This window comes from Nicotiana tabacum, chromosome 9 (genome assembly GCF_000715075.1).
Source record: "Nicotiana tabacum cultivar K326 chromosome 9, ASM71507v2, whole genome shotgun sequence".
Taxonomy (NCBI): Eukaryota; Viridiplantae; Streptophyta; class Magnoliopsida; order Solanales; family Solanaceae; genus Nicotiana; species Nicotiana tabacum.
In genome coordinates this window covers 9,544,586-9,554,948 of record NC_134088.1, presented here as the reverse complement: position 1 = coordinate 9,554,948, position 10,363 = coordinate 9,544,586, and the positions used below count along the sequence as shown (strand labels likewise).

Genomic DNA, 10,363 nt, shown 5'->3' with positions numbered 1-10,363 from the left:
ACCAGTTGTAGCTTGTGCACCATTCATATAAAATACTTGAAAATGGTAAGTCAATAGCAAACATCAAGTAGGTTATGGATACTCAAAAATACCTCTTTTAGTAGTCATACTAATCATTGTTTGCTTTCAAATGATACGACCATAAATTATGAAGTATATTTTCTCAATAGCTGGTTTGTTTTCCAAACTTCAAAGAAGTAATTAATCAACCTAGATAAAGATGTGAAGTATTTCTTGTTTTCTTCAAGATGATTTATGCTTTTAATCAGTATGACCAATTTTATTTTATTTTTTCTTCCTTTTTTTTTGGTACTATATGCAAGTGTAAAAATCCAAAAGGAAAAAAAAATATTCATCCAAGTAAAAGAAAATGTTTAAAGCGGCAGAACAGATTGAAGATAGTTAACACATAAATATGCATAGGACAATTTATATAAATATCCTTGGTTAACATGACATGCATCATATCAACAATTAACTGCTACTGTGATTTTCACATATAGAATTTCGAAAATTTTATTCCATTCATGTGATATAAAAGATGTAATATTAATATGTGCTTATGCAATACAGGTGTAGTACGAAGTTGTGTGCATATGCGATTTTAAAGGAATGACAAGTATAAGATAATCATACCTTCTTACATTTCATTACTTACCATATGTAGTTTCTCTTTACATTTAACCATGTGATGATATGTATGACTTCCAATTGTAATCTTTCCGGATGTAGAAAAAAATTTGTAGATATATATATACAATTAGTTAGAGACTCGTGCTGATAACGTATTATGAAATAAAAGCAATTTAGTAAAACACGAACAAGAAATAAAGACAATTTAGTAAAACATGAACAAGAAATAGAGATAGAGAGAAAGGAAGAGATTTTCTTCTTAAATTGTGTGTATTTTCCTTTATATTACAAGACCTTTATATAGGCATGAAAAGTGAAGAAAATATGTCATGGAATATGTCATTGAACATAGAAAATATGTCATTGAATATGTCATTAACCATTTGAGAGAAAGATCATGGAGGAAGAGTAGACATCCACCATATTTTGATTTTTATCGTAACATATACTATTTTGTATGAAATTTTATGTTAAAATTAATTGCTTCTATACACAAGCAACACAAGTCACACAACCAAACGACTGAGCCCGTTTGGCCATGGATTTTTTTTTACTTTTTTCAAAAAATTTTAACTTTTTCAGAATTAGTGTTTGGCCATATTAAGTTGAAGATAAATTTTGAATTTTTTCTAAAATCACTTAGATCACTCACAAAAAACTATTTTTCAAAATGTTCACTCAAATTACTCATAAAAATTCAAAAATAACCCAAAATTATATTCATGTACAAACACAACTCTCATTTTCAAATACCATTTTTACTTTTTTCGAAAATTTACAATTCTTATGTCCAAACGACCACTAATGTACAATCAAACTCTCTATAAAAGCCTCTCTATAAAAGCCTTATTTGTTCCAAATTTCTTTGACTGCTATAGTGAAATGTTATTACAGAGAACATATGCTATAGTGTAACTTGACTTTATAGTGAATAATTGTTATATAACAATGTTATAGGAAAGTCTAAGGGGTCGTTTGGTAGAATGCATTAGAGAAAATAAGGCATGCATTAACTTTTGGTACTATCAATACCTTGTTTGATACACTTTTTCAACCTATGCATTATTAATGCAAGTATTAGTTATACAACCTATTTGGTATTATCCTATGTATAACTAATACATATCAAGCCATGTTATTAGCAATACCAAGGCTATTAATGCATGCATTAGCATGGTTAAAGACAAAATTATCCTCAACGTCACTTAAAGCTAAAGAATATGGAGGACATTTTTGTAAACAACTAAAATCTTAAAAATTATATAATGCATAATCTCTACATAACTAATCCCTGCATTACTAATACACCTTATTCAACACTATTCGTATACGTCCTACCAAACGATCCCTAGCTGTATTAGTAATAAAGTGACAATTTCCTCGGTTAGTTAGGCACTAACAGAAGACTATATCTTGTATGTCAGGAAATATTTCTCTAATATAGAGAGCAATTGTCTATTGGAAATTTGAAAAAAACACCAAAAGAAATGGATCTATGCAAAAACCATATAACAAGACGAATAATGACATTCCATAGAAAAAGGGTAGCTTTATAAAAGTCTATATATCAGATATATTCTGCGGCACAAATCAACGCCAATATCAAGCAATTGATACAATCATTTTAACGCTAAGATTGCCCTGCCATATATCATCATTGCCGCTTTGAGAAAATGAATACATAATTCCAAGAAATTAGGATCCTTTGGACTAGGCTCATAAATCAGAATGAGGTCCAACTGTCCAATTACTACTACTACCAGTAGCGAAGCCACATGGTCAAAGGGTGATCAACTGACACTACAACTACTATTGTTAATGGTCTACTTGAGTTCTCTCGCACCTGCCATGGCTGCATATAACAGTAATTAATGTTGCCCCGCCAAGATAGAGGCAACTGTACTGCAATGCCCGATTTCAGTTGGCTCAGCAAACATTATCATCATAGCCCCATCATTTCCCTTTTCCGACATCATTGATGTGATACTTTGCTTGCTTTGCATTGAAATGCAGCCGATGAGGAGAAGATAAGAACTGAAACAAACGACACAAAGGATTGTTAGTATTGAGGAGAAGAGTGACACATGACAGTCACGTGAGTTAGTGTAGTTAGCTGAAGGTTAGTTATAACTAATTATGTGGTTAGTGGTTAGATAGTAAGTGGAGAATGATTAGTCGAGCTGTCATACACATTGTATATAAGTAGGACATATTTCCTTGTATTCAGTTTTTTACAGAGTGAATATACAATCATTTTCAGCTCACATGCTCTCCAATGTATTCTTCATTCTACAACCTTCTTGTTTATTTTCTTCTTAGCTCCAGTTGATCTGATCTACGAGCTTCAGCAGTTAGGTCTAAAGCAATAAAAGAAATCATCCGCATGTCAGAGATAGTCATCCACTCTGAGAATCATCGCTCAAAGCCTCAAGGTTAAATTAAGGTCTTTCAGTTAAATTTTCTCCACAAAAGAGGAGCCGTTTGGTTTGAAGCATAAAATCATCAGACATCGGAGAACGCAAAACACACCAGAACTGAAATTTCACCAAAATGGGTATGAGGGCTCAGCTGATACTGAACAGATATGGAGATATATTAGGACAGCAATATGATATATAACTTGGTTCGACATATCCCAACATTCAACCATGGAAAAGATTCTTTTTTTTTTTGTCTTTCAAGCATGTAATGATGAGGCAAAGAGAAGCCAGCCACGCCAAGGCTGCAAACACCGGCCATACCGGCTTGCCACGCCAATATACAGGTCAGTTAATCTCAGTGCCCGAATTAGTTAGCCCAGATATAGAAACACCATCATCACGGCCTCTTCATGTACCTTCCATTAACACCGGAAAAAAAAAATATCTACACTTACACAGATGAAAGACAGAGATGTCAGTATATATAGGTTAAATCCTTTATGCATTTTCCAGTTTCTGTTTCTGCTATTCAATAAACAAGGGCTGTTGGTTGTTTAATATTGAGGAAAATCAATGGTGCAATAGAGCAGGGCAACCACCCTTTAAGAAAATCCCAAGCCCTGTTTTGCCTCATTTCTTTCTGGGATAACCATTTCTGATTATGGGATTTTTTTGGTCTTTTCACCTCCGAATTTCCCAGCACTGTCTTGTATATAAATCCACCGTATAATTAAAGATAGTGCAAGATCATATTAGCTCTGCACAAAGGGCCATAGGAGAAGTAGAGATCAAATAAATCATACACAAAAGCCCAAGCAGGAACAACATCAAAAATATATATCCATATTCTTCGCGTACAATCAAATATATCAATTGATCAACCATGAGGAGCCCCATAGTTGATGGTATAATATGATTAAAGCTGTTTGTAACCAAAGTGAAATCATAGGCTTACCAGAGAAGTAGGCCAACCACCCTTACATTTTTCTCAGATGCCACATTTGAGGGTTTCAAGATGCTTTATAACATGTAATCAGAAAACCGCAGGTTCGACTTAACCCCATACTGAATCATGGAAAAGTTTCTGTTTTATTTTTCTTTCAAGCAAATGGGGCTCAGATGTGTATTATGATAAGGCAAAAGAGAAGCTAGCCACACCATGGCTGCAAACACCGGTTGCATATGAGGAAGAGAAAATCTCCATCACATGCCATACCGGGTTGCCACACCAAGATACAGGCTGGGTCATCTCAATGCCTGAATTGGTTAGCCCAAATATATAAACATCATCATCACTGCCACGTTATGTATCTTCCATCAACCTTGTCAAAAGAATACACGCGCACACACATAGAGGAAAGCCAGAGATGTCACTATATGTAACTTAAATCCTTTTCGCTTCTGCTTTTTTCATAAACAAAAAGGTTGTTGGTTATTTATTTGTTTTGATAATGGAGGAAAATCAATGGCGGAACGGAGGGGCAACCATCGTTTTAATGAAAATCCCAATACTCTCTGTTTTGCCTCATTTGTTTCTTTCTTATCTGGGCTAACCTTCGGGTTACTTTCTTAAATCGAGACTTACACGCGGCTTCGGGTTAAAGTGAGGGCTCAGATTTGCTGTAAGTTTTGACAAAGCAAAAGAAAAGGCGACGTTGTCATGGCTGCAGACACCGATTTGCTATACAAAGCCATACCGGGTCACCCTGCCAAGATACGAGCCGGATCCCCTTCACAACATCAGTATCCGGTAGCAGCAGCACAAAGAGAGAGGAAAAAGAAGAGGAATATATTAGGGGTGTGTTTGGATGAAGTTTTTCTTTTTTTCTCTTTTCTTGTTTATTTGAAAGGGCTGTTGGTTTTTTGGGTAACAATGGAGAAATCATAGGCATAGCAGAGATGCGCAACCACCCTTTACAAAAAATCGCTCTCTCTTTAAGAAGCACCAGTGATCTAGTGGTAGAACAGTACCTGCCACGATACAGACCCGGGTTCAATTCCTAGCTGGCTCAACTGGTTGAGCTGTGAGGAATCCGTGCACTTCATGAGGTGATGCGGGTCTCAGCAGTTATCTGATTACTGGACAGATACAGTAGTGCATCTGAGCTCTTCCACCTTTTTTTCCATCAAAAGCAAAAACTCACTATCTCTCTGATGCCTCATTCTCTAGGCTATGCTCAACTCTTTGCTTTTCTGGTAGAAGAACTTTGGGTAGGCTCAGATTCACTTTTTTCAGATAACAACCAAAAAGCTTTGGAAAACGCCATGGCTGCAAGCATCGGTTAGACTTATGAGAGATGAAACACCAAAAATGGAACTTTTCCCCCACTCACAGACCCACTGAGCTGCCACGCCATGTAACAGTTTTCTTCAGCTCAATTTAGTATATATCTGATTCAACTTCACAGAAGACAAAATCTTCATAGCCTAACATAAAATGAAACAGAGGGAACAACAAGAATAGGAATACAAAGAGGTCATTATGTATTTTCACCATACCGTATTTCTTTCTCAAAACTGCTGTGATTATGCTTTCGTTGAGCTAAGGGTCAATCAGAAATAGTCTCTCCACCTTCACAAGGTAGGGTTAAGGTTTGCGTACACACAATCCTCCCCGGACCCCATTTGTGGGATTACACTGTGTTATTTTTACCAGAAGGGTGGTTTTGTAATTGGATAATCTCACTGGAGTGATCATCGGGGTGGAGAATGACAGAGAGGAGCAAAATCACCCACTGAAACTCCCCAACAGCTCTCTGCTTTTGCCGCAGCCTCACACTTAAACTAATGAGACACCATTTCTTAAATCACACAAAAATTGAGGCTAAAATCTGTGTTTAAGTTCAGGCGAAAAGAGAGTCCAACAACGCCATGGCTGCAGAAACCACCAGAAAATCTGGGGACATGGCCTGCCAAGATACGGGTTGGATAGTCTCAAATGCCCTATTTGTAAGCTCAGAAGAGAATGAAAGGTTTAAAGAATCATCACCGCGTTGTTCAAGCCGTCAATCAAGCTCACCACCACCAGCATAACTTGTCTCTAAACCCAAAGAATCCATCAGACTATAAACTCATAGAGAAACAGAGCAAGCACCCTTAGGAACTCCTGCATTCTCAGAGTCACAGAAGCCTCAATTTTCTAGAACAATCCAGGTAACAGGGTAGGCTCAGATTCTCCAAAGAGCTTTAAACACAGTGGGCTGTTGGTTGTTTGATAACGGAGGAAAATCAACGGCGGAACACAGAGCAAACTTTTTCAAATAAACAGAGGGCTGTTGGTTGGTTGATAAATGGAGGAAAATCAATGGTGGAACACAGAGCAAAATTTATGTATTTCGGCTATGCCTTAAATAGCTGTCCTCAATTCGGCTATTGCACTTCCCCCACCTCACCATGGCTGCAAAATACCGGTTGCATGTGAGAGACAGAAGTCTGCATCACAGGCCATCCTGGTTGCCACGCCAAATACGGGTCGGTTCATCTAACTTGTTGCATGCTTTGCCGCTTTTCTTCTCATGTTTAAGTAAGTAAATTCTGCAAGGATCAAACTTGAATAAAAAATCCCATCAAAAAACATTGCGTTGCAAAAGTCAATTGTTTAGTAGTCAGAAACAAAAGATTATCCCACCATATTCCCATCTGAAATAACAGAAAGCAAGCTGAAAATTTGAAAGGCAACAAATTGGTCAATCACAGATGATAATAACAAGGACTTTAAGGCTCAGATCTGTATTCCGTCTCAAGCACCACCAGGCTGCAAATCCCGAAACCGGGCTGCCCCGCCAAGTTACAGGCCCACCGACTTCCTGAATCCATCTAGCTCAGAAATATCAATAACTTAAGGGGCCATGAGGTCCTTTTGGTAAAAATAGCACGGGCTAGCCAGTTTACGGACTGGTCATACAAAAATCGCCAGCGTTTACAAAGTCATTGAAAAATCGCCACTATTTTGCTGCAACACGAAAAGTTCCAGCATATGCTGGAGATCGGTGCACCTGTGTATGAACTTACAGCATATTATGTTGGACCGGTATATTATACTGGAACTCCAGTATAATATGTTGGAAGTCCAATATAAGATGCTGGAGTTCAAGTATACTTTGTTGGAACTCTAATGGAATATTTTCCGGATTTTGAAGAATTTTCGTTCAAATTTATCTTCACATGAAAAGTGGCTAAATTTCGATTACTTTTGAAACTGTGGCTATTTTTGATGACCACTTATAAATTTGGCTATTTTTGAATTTCTCACGTCCTTTTGATGCCCCATTACAATTTCTGCTCCATATTTTCATTGCGTAGCTTTTTAAAGTAACAATACAACTTGTATTATCACTTTTAGCCTGCGCCAGAAACTATTTACATTCCATAGCCGAAAAAGTGTACAAAATTTGTATAATTTTTGCATATAACATACAAAATGTATATATATACAAAAAATATAAAAAAATATACATTTTTCGGATATTATGTTGAGAGCGGCTATACAATGTCATTTTCCCTAAAAACAACCTTGTAACAGAGAAAAAGACGGATAAATGCATATCCATCAAGAGGTGGATTTAGGATTTGAACTTTATCGGTTCGAGTTCGAAATTTTATCACAACACATTTGATTTAATGGGTTCGCAATCTATCATTTTCAGCAAAGACTTGCATTCGACATATCCCAATATCGAATCAACAACAACAACAACCCAATATAATCCCACTAGTGGAGTCTGAGGAGGGTAGTGCGTACGCAGACCTTATCCTTACCCTGGGGTAAAGAGGCTGTTTCCAATAGACCCTCGGCATCCTTCCCTCTAAGAACTACCCACCTTGCTCTTGAGGTGACTCGAACTCACAACATCTTGGTTGAAAGTGGAGGGTGCTTACCATCAGACCAACCCACCTTGTCCCAATATCGAATCATGGAAAGTTTTTTTTTTTCCAAGCAAATGGGGCTCAGATGCGTGTTATGATAAGGCAAAAGAGAAGCCAACCACGCCATGGCTGCAAAACACCAGTTGCATGTGAGAGACAGAAGTCTCAATCACAGGCCATACCGGGTTGCCACACCAAGATACATGCCGTGTTATCTCCATGCCTGGACTCGTTAGCCCAGATATAGAAATATCATCATCACCGCCTCTCTATGTACCTTCCATCAACACCATAAGAAACACACACAGAGTCTCAAACACAAATATATAGTAAAAACAGAGATGCCAGTGTATATAACGAAATTCCTTTTTGCTCTTACTGCTTTTTTCATAAACAAGGCTGTTCATTTTTTCAATAAACGAGGAAAATCAATTTCGCAACAGAGAGGAGCAACCAACCTTGCAAAGAAAATCCAAACTCTCTTGTTTTTGCCTCATTTCTTTTTTTTCTTTCTAGGCTAACATTTCGTTGCTGGGGAGATTCTTTTGGTTTTTTCACCTTCGCATTTCCCATCCCTAAAAGGGCCAGTTATTTTCTTAAATTCAGACTGGTGAGGTGTCTTCAGTTAAAAGCTCTCAAAAAGAAAGGGTATATGCCAAATTATGCACACCCCTAGCTGCAAGCATCAGTTAGCCTTATGAGATATAGAAGAAAAACCATAAAGATGGAATTTTTCCCAATATCTCACAGACCCATCTGAGCGGCCATGCCAAGATAGAGTTTTTTTTCCAGCTCAATAGAAAAATATGTCTGATTCATCTTCCACAAAAAAAAAAAAGAAAAAAAAAATCATAGCTTCATCGTACATAAAATGAAACAGAGAGAGTAACAAAAAATGGAGGCTCAGATTTGTGTTATAACCTCAGGTAAAAAAGAGAGTCCAACGACGCCATGGCTGCAAAAACCCACTGGGAGCATGCCCCGCCAAGATACGGGTCGGGTTATCTCAAAATGCCCCGATTGATTAATAAGCTCAGAAGGGAATGACAAAATCATCATCGCCTCTTTTTAGACGCCGATTATACTCACCGCTACCGCTTCCACCAGCTCCGCCGGCGACATTGAATACTCCGGCGAAAGCATTATAAAGAAGAAGAAAAAAGTGGAAGGGCTGTTACTAATGCTATTCTTATACACTCTACCAAACGACCCCTTGATAAAATCGATAAAAAGGGCTGTTGTTTGGGTTTTTACAGTATATGGAGAAATCATTGGCTAATTGCAGAGAGCAGCCAACCACCCTTTCAATGAAAAACCTTAACTCTCCGTAGCCTCATTCTTTCCCTTCTGAGCTTTTGGTTTCTTCATTTCACCAACATTTTTGTTTATATAGTAGTACTAGTATTAGTGTCAAATATTTTATTTATTTGAATTATGTATCAATAGTCCTACAATTTAAACATTCTTGATAAATATAGATAATTATTAGATATAAATTAAGAAATACTACATGAAAAAAATTAACCATTTCTCAAATTTTCTAGTTATAATTCTATTTTCTTTTTTGGTACCATTCTCGGCAGTTTCATTGGATCCTGAAAATAGTTAGGAAGTAAAATAATAACTCATATCTATGGCAAAACAATCAAAGGTTGAGACTATGAAGGATTCTTTTGATACGACTTGACTCTTGTATTACTACTTGAACTCTTATTTGGTGTGTTGATATCTTTCAAAAAATATTTCTATTTTAAAATTTCAGTTTCTAAAATTTTATTTTTCAATAATAATTATGTTTATAATAATGGAAGTAAATATATTTTCCTTAATTCAAAAACTCAATTTAGTCAGGTATCTAAAAATTTAAATAATTCTTTAGCCAGTGAATTTATTTTTTCTAGTATTCCAGTTTGATATTTGACATTAACCATATTGAACATCTGAGTTATTTGAATTATATATAAATAACCTTAAAATTTAAACCTTCTATATAATTATAGATAATCGTTAGATATTAATTAAGAAATACTACATGAAAAAAAAACTAATATTTTTTCAAATCTCATAGTGATTTATTCAAATCTAGCTATAGTGTTTTGAAGAACTATAATTATAGGGTTTTAGATGTGAAAGAGTTTAGAATTATATGGAGAATTTTTTTTTTCTTTTTTGCCAGAGGCAAAGTAATATTTAAATAATTATAAAAAACTAACGAAAGTTTTTAATATGATTGCATATGATCATTAACTGAATTAAGCATGATAACAAAAGATAAATTTCTTTTTATTTTTATTTTAATTCAAATTTTAAAACTTTATATATAAAATTCAAAATTATCTTTTAATTCAAATTCAATTATATATATATTTGTATTTGACTAACATAATCAAATATAGAATAAAGTTACCATACATTATTAGCATTTATTAGCTTGTCACTTGGCT

General features: G+C 35.7%; 1 long non-coding RNA gene across 1 annotated transcript; it reads right to left on the bottom strand.

Annotated features, from left to right (window-relative positions):
- Positions 1-2,162: 2,162 nt before the first annotated feature.
- Positions 2,163-9,316, bottom strand: LOC107824395 (uncharacterized). The gene is made up of 2 exons (XR_012694716.1): positions 4,009-9,316; positions 2,163-2,667 (listed from the first exon to the last, which is right to left on the bottom strand). It is a non-coding gene; the product is annotated as an uncharacterized LOC107824395 (long non-coding RNA).
- Between the last annotated feature and the right edge of the window lie 1,047 nt (positions 9,317-10,363).